This window comes from Tachypleus tridentatus, chromosome 10 (assembly GCF_004210375.1).
Source record: "Tachypleus tridentatus isolate NWPU-2018 chromosome 10, ASM421037v1, whole genome shotgun sequence".
NCBI lineage: Eukaryota > Metazoa > Arthropoda > Merostomata > Xiphosura > Limulidae > Tachypleus > Tachypleus tridentatus.
In genome coordinates, this window is record NC_134834.1 from 113,155,547 (window position 1) to 113,168,811 (window position 13,265).

Genomic DNA, 13,265 nt, shown 5'->3' on the forward strand with positions numbered 1-13,265 from the left:
CTAAATATGTAGTCAATATTCCAATGACACAAGTACTAAATATGTAGTCAATATTCCAATGACACAAGTACTAAAATATGTAGTCAATATTCCAATGACACAAGTACTAAATATGTAGTCAATATTCCAATGACACAAGTACTAAATATGTAGTCAATATTCCAATGACACAAGTACTAAATATGTAGTCAATATTCCAATGACACAAGTACTAAATATGTAGTCAATATTCCAATGACACAAGTACTAAATATGTAGTCAATATTCCAATGACACAAGTACTAAATATGTAGTCAATATTCCAATGACACAAGTACTAAATATGTAGTCAATATTCCAATGACACAAGTACTAAATATGTAGTCAATATTCCAATGACACAAGTACTAAATATGTAGTCAATATTCCAATGACACAAGTACTAAATATGTAGTCAATATTCCAATGACACAAGTACTAAATATGTAGTCAATATTCCAATGACACATTTACTAAATATGTAGTCAATATTCCAATGACACAAGTACTAAATATGTAGTCAATATTCCAATGACACAAGTACTAAATATGTAGTCAATATTCCAATGACACAAGTTACTAAATATGTAGTCAATATTCCAATGACACAAGTACTAAATATGTAGTCAATATTCCAATGACACAAGTACTAAATATGTAGTCAATATTCCAATGACACAAGTACTAAATATGTAGTCAATATTCCAATGACACAAGTACTAAATATGTAGTCAATATTCCAATGACACAAGTACTAAATATGTAGTCAATATTCCAATGACACAAGTACTAAATATGTAGTCAATATTCCAATGACACAAGTACTAAATATGTAGTCAATATTCCAATGACACAAGTACTAAATATGTAGTCAATATTCCAATGACACAAGTACTAAATATGTAGTCAATATTCCAATGACACAAGTACTAAATATGTAGTCAATATTCCAATGACACAAGTATAAATATGTAGTCAATATTCCAATGACACAAGTACTAAATATGTAGTCAATATTCCAATGACACAAGTACTAAATATGTAGTCAATATTCCAATGACACAATTACTAAATATGTAGTCAATATTCCAATGACACAAGTACTAAATATGTAGTCAATATTCCAATGACACAAGTACTAAATATGTAGTCAATATTCCAATGACACAAGTACTAAATATGTAGTCAATATTCCAATGACACAAGTACTAAATATGTAGTCAATATTCCAATGACACAAGTACTAAATATGTAGTCAATATTCCAATGACACAAGTACTAAATATGTAGTCAATATTCCAATGACACAAGTACTAAATATGTAGTCAATATTCCAATGACACAAGTACTAAATATGTAGTCAATATTCCAATGACACAAGTACTAAATATGTAGTCAATATTCCAATGACACAAGTACTAAATATGTAGTCAATATTCCAATGACACAAGTACTAAATATGTAGTCAATATTCCAATGACACAAGTACTAAATATGTAGTCAATATTCCAATGACACAAGTACTAAATATGTAGTCAATATTCCAATGACACAAGTACTAAATATGTAGTCAATATTCCAATGACACAAGTACTAAATATGTAGTCAATATTCCAATGACACAAGTACTAAATATGTAGTCAATATTCCAATGACACAAGTACTAAATATGTAGTCAATATTCCAATGACACAAGTACTAAATATGTAGTCAATATTCCAATGACACAAGTACTAAATATGTAGTCAATATTCCAATGACACAAGACAAGTACTAAATATGTAGTCAATATTCCAATGACACAAGTACTAAATATGTAGTCAATATTCCAATGACACAAGTACTAAATATGTAGTCAATATTCCAATGACACAAGTACTAAATATGTAGTCAATATTCCAATGACACAAGTACTAAATATGTAGTCAATATTCCAATGACACAAGTACTAAATATGTAGTCAATATTCCAATGACACAAGTACTAAATATGTAGTCAATATTCCAATGACACAAGTACTAAATATGTAGTCAATATTCCAATGACACAAGTACTAAATATGTAGTCAATATTCCAATGACACAAGTACTAAATATGTAGTCAATATTCCAATGACACAAGTACTAAATATGTAGTCAATATTCCAATGACACAAGTACTAAATATGTAGTCAATATTCCAATGACACAAGTACTAAATATGTAGTCAATATTCCAATGACACAAGTACTACTAAATATGTAGTCAATATTCCAATGAAAAATATGTAGTCAATATTCCAATGAGACAAGTACTAAATATGTAGTCAATATTCCAATGACACAAGTACTAAATATGTAGTCAATATTCCAATGACACAAGTACTAAATATGTAGTCAATATTCCAATGACACAAGTACTAAATATGTAGTCAATATTCCAATGACACAAGTACTAAATATGTAGTCAATATTCCAATGACACAAGTGTACAATAAATATGTAGTCAATATTCAAATGACACAAGTACTAAATATGTAGTCAATATTCCAATGACACAAGTACACAATACTACTAAAAATATGTAGTCAATATTCCAATGACACAAGTACTAAATATGTAGTCAATATTCCAATGACACAAGTACTAAATATGTAGTCAATATTCCAATGACACAAGTACTAAATATGTAGTCAATATTCCAATGACACAAGTACTAAATATGTAGTCAATATTCCAATGACACAAGTACTAAATATGTAGTCAATATTCCAATGACACAAATATACTAAATATGTAGTCAATATTCCAATGACACAAGTACTAAATATGTAGTCAATAATATTCCAATGACACAAGTACTAAATATGTAGTCAATATTCCAATGACACAAGTACTAAATATGTAGTCAATATTCCAATGACACAAGTACTAAATATGTAGTCAATATTCCAATGACACAAGTACTAAATATGTAGTCAATATTCCAATGACACAAGTACTAAATATGTAGTCAATATTCCAATGACACAAGTACTAAATATGTAGTCAATATTCCAATGACACAAGTACTAAATATGTAGTCAATATTCCAATGACACAAGTACTAAATATGTAGTCAATATTCCAATGACACAAGTACTAAATATGTAGTCAATATTCCAATGACACAAGTACTAAATATGTAGTCAATATTCCAATGACACAAGTACTAAATATGTAGTCAATATTCCAATGACACAAGTACTAAATATGTAGTCAATATTCCAATGAGACAAGTACTAAATATGTAGTCAATATTCCAATGACACAAGTACTAAATATGTAGTCAATATTCCAATGACACAAGTACTAAATATGTAGTCAATATTCCAATGACACAAGTACTAAATATGTAGTCAATATTCCAATGACACAAGTACTAAATATGTAGTCAATATTCCAATGACACAAGTACTAAATATGTAGTCAATATTCCAATGACACAAGTACTAAATATGTAGTCAATATTCCAATGACACAAGTACTAAATATGTAGTCAATATTCCAATGACACAAGTACTAAATATGTAGTCAATATTCCAATGACACAAGTACTAAATATGTAGTCAATATTCCAATGACACAAGTACTAAATATGTAGTCAATATTCCAATGACACAAGTACTAAATATGTAGTCAATATTCCAATGACACAAGTACTAAATATGTAGTCAATATTCCAATGACACAAGTACTAAATATGTAGTCAATATTCCAATGACACAAGTACTAAATATGTAGTCAATATTCCAATGACACAAGTACTAAATATGTAGTCAATATTCCAATGACACAAGTACTAAATATGTAGTCAATATTCCAATGACACAAGTACTAAATATGTAGTCAATATTCCAATGACACAAGTACTAAATATGTAGTCAATATTCCAATGACACAAGTACTAAATATGTAGTCAATATTCCAATGACACAAGTACTAAATATGTAGTCAATATTCCAATGACACAAGTACTAAATATGTAGTCAATATTCCAATGACACAAGTACTAAATATGTAGTCAATATTCCAATGACACAAGTACTAAATATGTAGTCAATATTTGACACAAGTACTAAATATGAGTCAATATTCCAATGACACAAGTACTAAATATGTAGTCAATATTCCAATGACACAAGTACTAAATATGTAGTCAATATTCCAATGAGACAAGTACTAAATATGTAGTCAATATTCCAATGACACAAGTACTAAATATGTAGTCAATATTCCAATGACACAAGTACTAAATATGTAGTAGTCAATATTCCAATGACACAAGTCAAATATGTAGTCAATATTCCAATGACACAAGTACTAAATATGTAGTCAATATTCCAATGACACAATGACACAAGTACTAAATATGTAGTCAATATTCCAATGACACAAGTACTAAATATGTAGTCAATATTCCAATGACACAAGTACTAAATATGTAGTCAATATTCCAATGACACAAGTACTAAATATGTAGTCAATATTCCAATACTAAATATGTAGTCAATATTCCAATGACACATTTACTAAATATGTAGTCAATATTCCAATGACACAAGTACTAAATATGTAGTCAATATTCCAATGACACAAGTACTAAATATGTAGTCAATATTCCAATGACACAAGTACTAAATATGTAGTCAATATTCCAATGACACAAGTACTAAATATGTAGTCAATATTCCAATGACACAAGTACTAAATATGTAGTCAATATTCCAATGACACAAGTACTAAATATGTAGTCAATATTCCAATGACACAAGTACTAAATATGTAGTCAATATTCCAATGACACAAGTACTAAATATGTAGTCAATATTCCAATGACACAAGTACTAAATATGTAGTCAATATTCCAATGACACAAGTACTAAATATGTAGTCAATATTCCAATGACACAAGTACTAAATATGTAGTCAATATTCCAATGACACAAGTACTAAATATGTAGTCAATATTCCAATGACACAAGTACTAAATATGTAGTCAATATTCCAATGACACAATGTACTAAATATGTAGTCAATATTCCAATGACACAAGTACTAAATATGTAGTCAATATTCCAATGACACAAGTACTAAATATGTAGTCAATATTCCAATGACACAAATATACTAAATATGTAGTCAATATTCCAATGACACAAGTACTAAATATGTAGTCAATATTCCAATGACACAAGTACTAAATATGTAGTCAATATTCCAATGACACAAGTACTAAATATGTAGTCAATATTCCAATGAGACAAGTACTAAATATGTAGTCAATATTCCAATGACACAAGTACTAAATATGTAGTCAATATTCCAATGACACAAGTACTAAATATGTAGTCAATATTCCAATGACACAAGTACTAAATATGTAGTCAATATTCCAATGATACTGTAGTCAATATTCCAATGACACAAGTACTAAATATGTAGTCAATATTCCAATGACACAAGTACTAAATATGTAGTCAATATTCCAATGACACAAGTACTAAATATGTAGTCAATATTCCAATGACACAAGTACTAAATATGTAGTCAATATTCAATGACACAAGTACTAAATATGTAGTCAATATTCCAATGACACAAGTACAATATTCCAATGACACAAGTAAAATATGTAGTCAATATTCCAATGACACAAGTACTAAATATGTAGTCAATATTCCAATGACACAAGTACTAAATATGTAGTCAATATTCCAATGACACAAGTACTAAATATGTAGTCAATATTCCAATGACACAAGTACTAAATATGTAGTCAATATTCCAATGAGACAAGTACTAAATATGTAGTCAATATTCCAAATGTAGTCAATATTCCAATGACACAAGTACTAAATATGTAGTCAATATTCCAATGACACAAGTACTAAATATGTAGTCAATATTCCAATGACACAAGTACTAAATATGTAGTCAATATTCCAATGACACAAGTACTAAATATGTAGTCAATATTCCAATGACACAAGTACTAAATATGTAGTCAATATTCCAATGACACAAGTACTAAATATGTAGTCAATATTCCAATGACACAAGTACTAAATATGTAGTCAATATTCCAATGACACAAGTACTAAATATGTAGTCAATATTCCAATGTACACAATGACACAAGTACTAAATATGTAGTCAATATTCCAATGACACAAGTACTAAATATGTAGTCAATATTCCAATGACACAAGTACTAAATATGTAGTCAATATTCCAATGACACAAGTACTAAATATGTAGTCAATATTCCAATGATACTAAATATGTAGTCAATATTCCAATGACACAAGTACTAAATATGTAGTCAATATTCCAATGACACAAGTACTAAATATGTAGTCAATATTCCAATGACACAAGTGACACAAGTACTAAATATGTAGTCAATATTCCAATGACACAAGTACTAAATATGTAGTCAATATTCAATGACACAAGTACTAAATATGTAGTCAATATTCCAATGACACAAGTACTAAATATGTAGTCAATATTCCAATGACACAAGTACTAAATATGTAGTCAATATTCCAATGACACAAGTACTAAATATGTAGTCAATATTCCAATGACACAAGTACTAAATATGTAGTCAATATTCCAATGACACAAGTACTAAATATGTAGTCAATATTCCATTCCAATGACACAATGTACTAAATATGTAGTCAATATTCCAATGACACACAAGTACTAAATATGTAGTCAATATTCCAATGACACAATGACACAAGTACTAAATATGTAGTCAATATTCCAATGACACAAGTACTAAATATGTAGTCAATATTCCAATGACACAAGTACTAAATATGTAGTCAATATTCCAATGACACAAGTACTAAATATGTAGTCAATATTCCAATGACACAAGTACTAAATATGTAGTCAATATTCCAATGACACAAGTACTAAATATGTAGTCAATATTCCAATGACACAAGTACTAAATATGTAGTCAATATTCCAATGACACAAGTACTAAATATGTAGTCAATATTCCAATGACACAAGTACTAAATATGTAGTCAATATTCCAATGACACAAGTACTAAATATGTAGTCAATATTCCAATGACACAAGTACTAAATATGTAGTCAATATTCCAATGACACAAGTACTAAATATGTAGTCAATATTCCAATGACACAAGTACTAAATATGTAGTCAATATTCCAATGACACAAGTACTAAATATGTAGTCAATATTCCAATGACACAAGTACTAAATATGTAGTCAATATTCCAATGACACAAGTACTAAATATGTAGTCAATATTCCAATGACACAAGTACTAAATATGTAGTCAATATTCCAATGACACAAGTACTAAATATGTAGTCAATATTCCAATGACACATTCCAATACTAAATATGTAGTCAATATTCCAATGACACAAGTACTAAATATGTAGTCAATATTCCAATGACACAAGTACTAAATATGTAGTACCAATAAATATGTAGTCAATATTCCAATGACACAAGTACTAAATATGTAGTCAATATTCCAATGACACAAGTACTAAATATGTAGTCAATATTCCAATGACACAAGTACTAAATATGTAGTCAATATTCCAATGACACAAGTACTAAATATGTAGTCAATATTCCAATGACACAAGTACTAAATATGTAGTCAATATTCCAATGACACAAGTACTAAATATGTAGTCAATATTCCAATGACACAAGTACTAAATATGTAGTCAATATTCCAATGACACAAGTACTAAATATGTAGTCAATATTCCAATGACACAAGTACTAAATATGTAGTCAATATTCCAATGACACAAGTACTAAATATGTAGTCAATATTCCAATGACACAAGTACTAAATATGTAGTCAATATTCCAATGACACAAAGTACTAAATATGTAGTCAATATTCCAATGACACAAGTAGTCACTAAATACTAAATATGTAGTCAATATTCCAATGACACAAGTACTAAATATGTAGTCAATATTCCAATGACACAAGTACTAAATATGTAGTCAATATTCCAATGACACAAGTACTAAATATGTAGTCAATATTCCAATGACACAAGTACTAAATATGTAGTCAATATTCCAATGACACAAGTACTAAATATGTAGTCAATATTCCAATGACACAAGTACTAAATATGTAGTCAATATTCCAATGACACAAGTACTAAATATGTAGTCAATATTCCAATGACACAAGTACTAAATATGTAGTCAATATTCCAATGACACAAGTACTAAATATGTAGTCAATATTCCAATGACACAAGTACTAAATATGTAGTCAATATTCCAATGACACAAGTATAAATATGTAGTCAATATTCCAATGACACAAGTACTAAATATGTAGTCAATATTCCAATGACACAAGTACTAAATATGTAGTCAATATTCCAATGTAGTCAATATTCCAATGACACAAGTACTAAATATGTAGTCAATATTCCAATGACACAAGTACTAAATATGTAGTCAATATTCCAATGACACAAGTACTAAATATGTAGTCAATATTCCAATGACACAAGTACTAAATATGTAGTCAATATTCCAATGACACAAGTACTAAATATGTAGTCAATATTCCAATGACACAAGTACTAAATATGTAGTCAATATTCCAATGACACAAGTACTAAATATGTAGTCAATATTCCAATGACACAAATATGTACTAAATATGTAGTCAATATTCCAATGACACAAGTACTAAATATGTAGTCAATATTCCAATGACACAAGTACTAAATATGTAGTCAATATTCCAATGACACAAGTACTAAATATGTAGTCAATATTCCAATGACACAAGTACTAAATATGTAGTCAATATTCCAATGACACAAGTACTAAATATGTAGTCAATATTCCAATGACACAAGTACTAAATATGTAGTCAATATTCCAATGACACAAGTACTAAATATGTAGTCAATATTCCAATGACACAAGTACTAAATATGTAGTCAATATTCCAATGACACAAGTACTAAATATGTAGTCAATATTCCAATGACACAAGTACTAAATATGTAGTCAATATTCCAATGACACATTCCAATACTAAATATGTAGTCAATATTCCAATGACACAAGTACTAAATATGTAGTCAATATTCCAATGACACAAGTACTAAATATGTAGTCAATATTCCAATGACACAAGTACTAAATATGTAGTCAATATTCCAATGACACAAGTACTAAATATGTAGTCAATATTCCAATGACACAAGTACTAAATATGTAGTCAATATTCCAATGACACAAGTACTAAATATGTAGTCAATATTCCAATGACACAAGTACTAAATATGTAGTCAATATTCCAATGACACAAGTACTAAATATGTAGTCAATATTCCAATGACACAAGTTCCTAAATATGTAGTCAATATTCCAATGACACAAGTACTAAATATGTAGTCAATATTCCAATGACACAAGTACTAAATATGTAGTCAATATTCCAATGACACAAGTACTAAATATGTAGTCAATATTCCAATGACACAAGTACTAAATATGTAGTCAATATTCCAATGACACAAGTACTAAATATGTAGTCAATATTCCAATGACACAAAACTAAATATGTAGTCAATATTCCAATGACACAAGTACTAAATATGTAGTCAATATTCCAATGACACAAGTACTAAATATGTAGTCAATATTCCAATGATGACACAAATATGTACTAAATATGTAGTCAATATTCCAATGACACAAGTACTAAATATGTAGTCAATATTCCAATGACACAAGTACTAAATATGTAGTCAATATTCCAATGACACAAGAACTAAATATATAGTCAATATTCAAATGAGACAAGTACTAAATATGTAGTCAATATTCCAATGACACAAGTACTAAATATGTAGTCAATATTCCAATGACACATTTACTAAATATGTAGTCAATATTCCAATGACACAAGTACTAAATATGTAGTCAATATTCCAATGACACAAGTACTAAATATGTAGTCAATATTCCAATGACACAAGTACTAAATATGTAGTCAATATTCCAATGACACAAGTACTAAATATGTAGTCAATATTCCAATGACACAAGTACTAAATATGTAGTCAATATTCCAATGACACAAGTACTAAATATGTAGTCAATATTCCAATGACACAAGTACTAAATATGTAGTCAATATTCCAATGACACAAGTACTAAATATGTAGTCAATATTCCAATGACAAAGTACTAAATATGTAGTCAATATTCCAATGACACAAGTACTAAATATGTAGTCAATATTCCAATGACACAAGTACTAAATATGTAGTCAATATTCCAATGACACAAGTACTAAATATGTAGTCAATATTCCAATGACACAAGTACTAAATATGTAGTCAATATTCCAATGACACAAGTACTAAATATGTAGTCAATATTCCAATGACACAAGTACTAAATATGTAGTCAATATTCCAATGACACAAGTACTAAATATGTAGTCAATATTCCAATGACACAAGTACTAAATATGTAGTCAATATTCCAATGACACAAGTACTAAATATGTAGTCAATATTCCAATGACACAAGTAAATATGTAGTCAATATTCCAATGACACAAGTACTAAATATGTAGTCAATATTCCAATGACACAAGTACTAAATATGTAGTCAATATTCCAATGACACAAGTACTAAATATGTAGTCAATATTCCAATGACACAAGTACTAAATATGTAGTCAATATTCCAATGACACAAGTACTAAATATGTAGTCAATATTCCAATGACACAAGTACTAAATATGTAGTCAATATTCCAATGACACAAGTACTAAATATGTAGTCAATATTCCAATGACACAAGTACTAAATATGTAGTCAATATTCCAATGACACAAGTACTAAATATGTAGTCAATATTCCAATGACACAAGTACTAAATATGTAGTCAATATTCCAATGACACAAGTACTAAATATGTAGTCAATATTCCAATGACACAAGTACTAAATATGTAGTCAATATTCCAATGACACAAGTACTAAATATGTAGTCAATATTCCAATGACACAAGTACTAAATATGTAGTCAATATTCCAATGACACAAGTACTAAATATGTAGTCAATATTCCAATGACACAAGTACTAAATATGTAGTCAATATTCCAATGATACTAAATATGTCAATATTCCAATGACACAAGTACTAAATATGTAGTCAATATTCCAATGACACAAGTACTAAATATGTAGTCAATATTCCAATGACACAAGTACTAAATATGTAGTCAATATTCCAATGACACAAGTACTAAATATGTAGTCAATATTCCAATGACACAAGTACTAAATATGTAGTCAATATTCCAATGACACAAGTACTAAATATGTAGTCAATATTCCAATGACACAAGTACTAAATATGTAGTCAATATTCCAATGAGACAAGTACTAAATATGTAGTCAATATTCCAATGACACAAGTACTAAATATGTAGTCAATATTCCAATGACACAAGTACTAAATATGTAGTCAATATTCCAATGACACAAGTACTAAATATGTAGTCAATATTCCAATGACACAAGTACTAAATATGTAGTCAATATTCCAATGACACAAGTACTAAATATGTAGTCAATATTCCAATGACACAAGTACTAAATATGTAGTCAATATTCCAATGACACAAGTACTAAATATGTAGTCAATATTCCAATGACACAAGTACTAAATATGTAGTCAATATTCCAATGACACAAGTACTAAATATGTAGTCAATATTCCAATGACACAAGTACTAAATATGTAGTCAATATTCCAATGACACAAGTACTAAATATGTAGTCAATATTCCAATGACACAAGTACTAAATATGTAGTCAATATTCCAATGACACAAGTACTAAATATGTAGTCAATATTCCAATGACACAAGTACTAAATATGTAGTCAATATTCCAATGACACAAGTACTAAATATGTAGTCAATATTCCAATGACACAAGTACTAAATATGTAGTCAATATTCCAATGACACAAGTACTAAATATGTAGTCAATATTCCAATGACACAAGTACTAAATATGTAGTCAATATTCCAATGACACAAGTACTAAATATGTAGTCAATATTCCAATGACACAAGTACTAAATATGTAGTCAATATTCCAATGACACAAGTACTAAATATGTAGTCAATATTCCAATGACACAAGTACTAAATATGTAGTCAATATTCCAATGACACAAGTACTAAATATGTAGTCAATATTCCAATGACACAATGACACAAGTACTAAATATGTAGTCAATATTCCAATGACACAAGTACTAAATATGTAGTCAATATTCCAATGACACAAGTACTAAATATGTAGTCAATATTCCAATGACACAAGTACTAAATATGTAGTCAATATTCCAATGACACAAGTACTAAATATGTAGTCAATATTCCAATGACACAAGTACTAAATATGTAGTCAATATTCCAATGACACAAGTACTAAATATGTAGTCAATATTCCAATGACACAAGTACTAAATATGTAGTCAATATTCCAATGACACAAGTACTAAATATGTAGTCAATATTCCAATGACACAAGTGACAATATTCAATGTACTAAATATGTAGTCAATATTCCAATGACACAAGTACTAAATATGTAGTCAATATTCCAATGACACAAGTACTAAATATGTAGTCAATATTCCAATGACACAAGTACTAAATATGTAGTCAATATTCCAATGACACAAGTACTAAATATGTAGTCAATATTCCAATGACACAAGTACTAAATATGTAGTCAATATTCCAATGACACAAGTACTAAATATGTAGTCAATATTCCAATGACACAAGTACTAAATATGTAGTCAATATTCCAATGACACAAGTACTAAATATGTAGTCAATATTCCAATGACACAAGTACTAAATATGTAGTCAATATTCCAATGACACAAGTACTAAATATGTAGTCAATATTCCAATGACACAAGTACTAAATATGTAGTCAATATTCCAATGACACAAGTACTAAATATGTAGTCAATATTCCAATGAAAGTACTAAATATGTAGTCAATATTCCAATGACACAAGTACTAAATATGTAGTCAATATTCCAATGACACAAGTACTAAATATGTAGTCAATATTCCAATGACACAAGTACTAAATATGTAGTCAATATTCCAATGACACAAG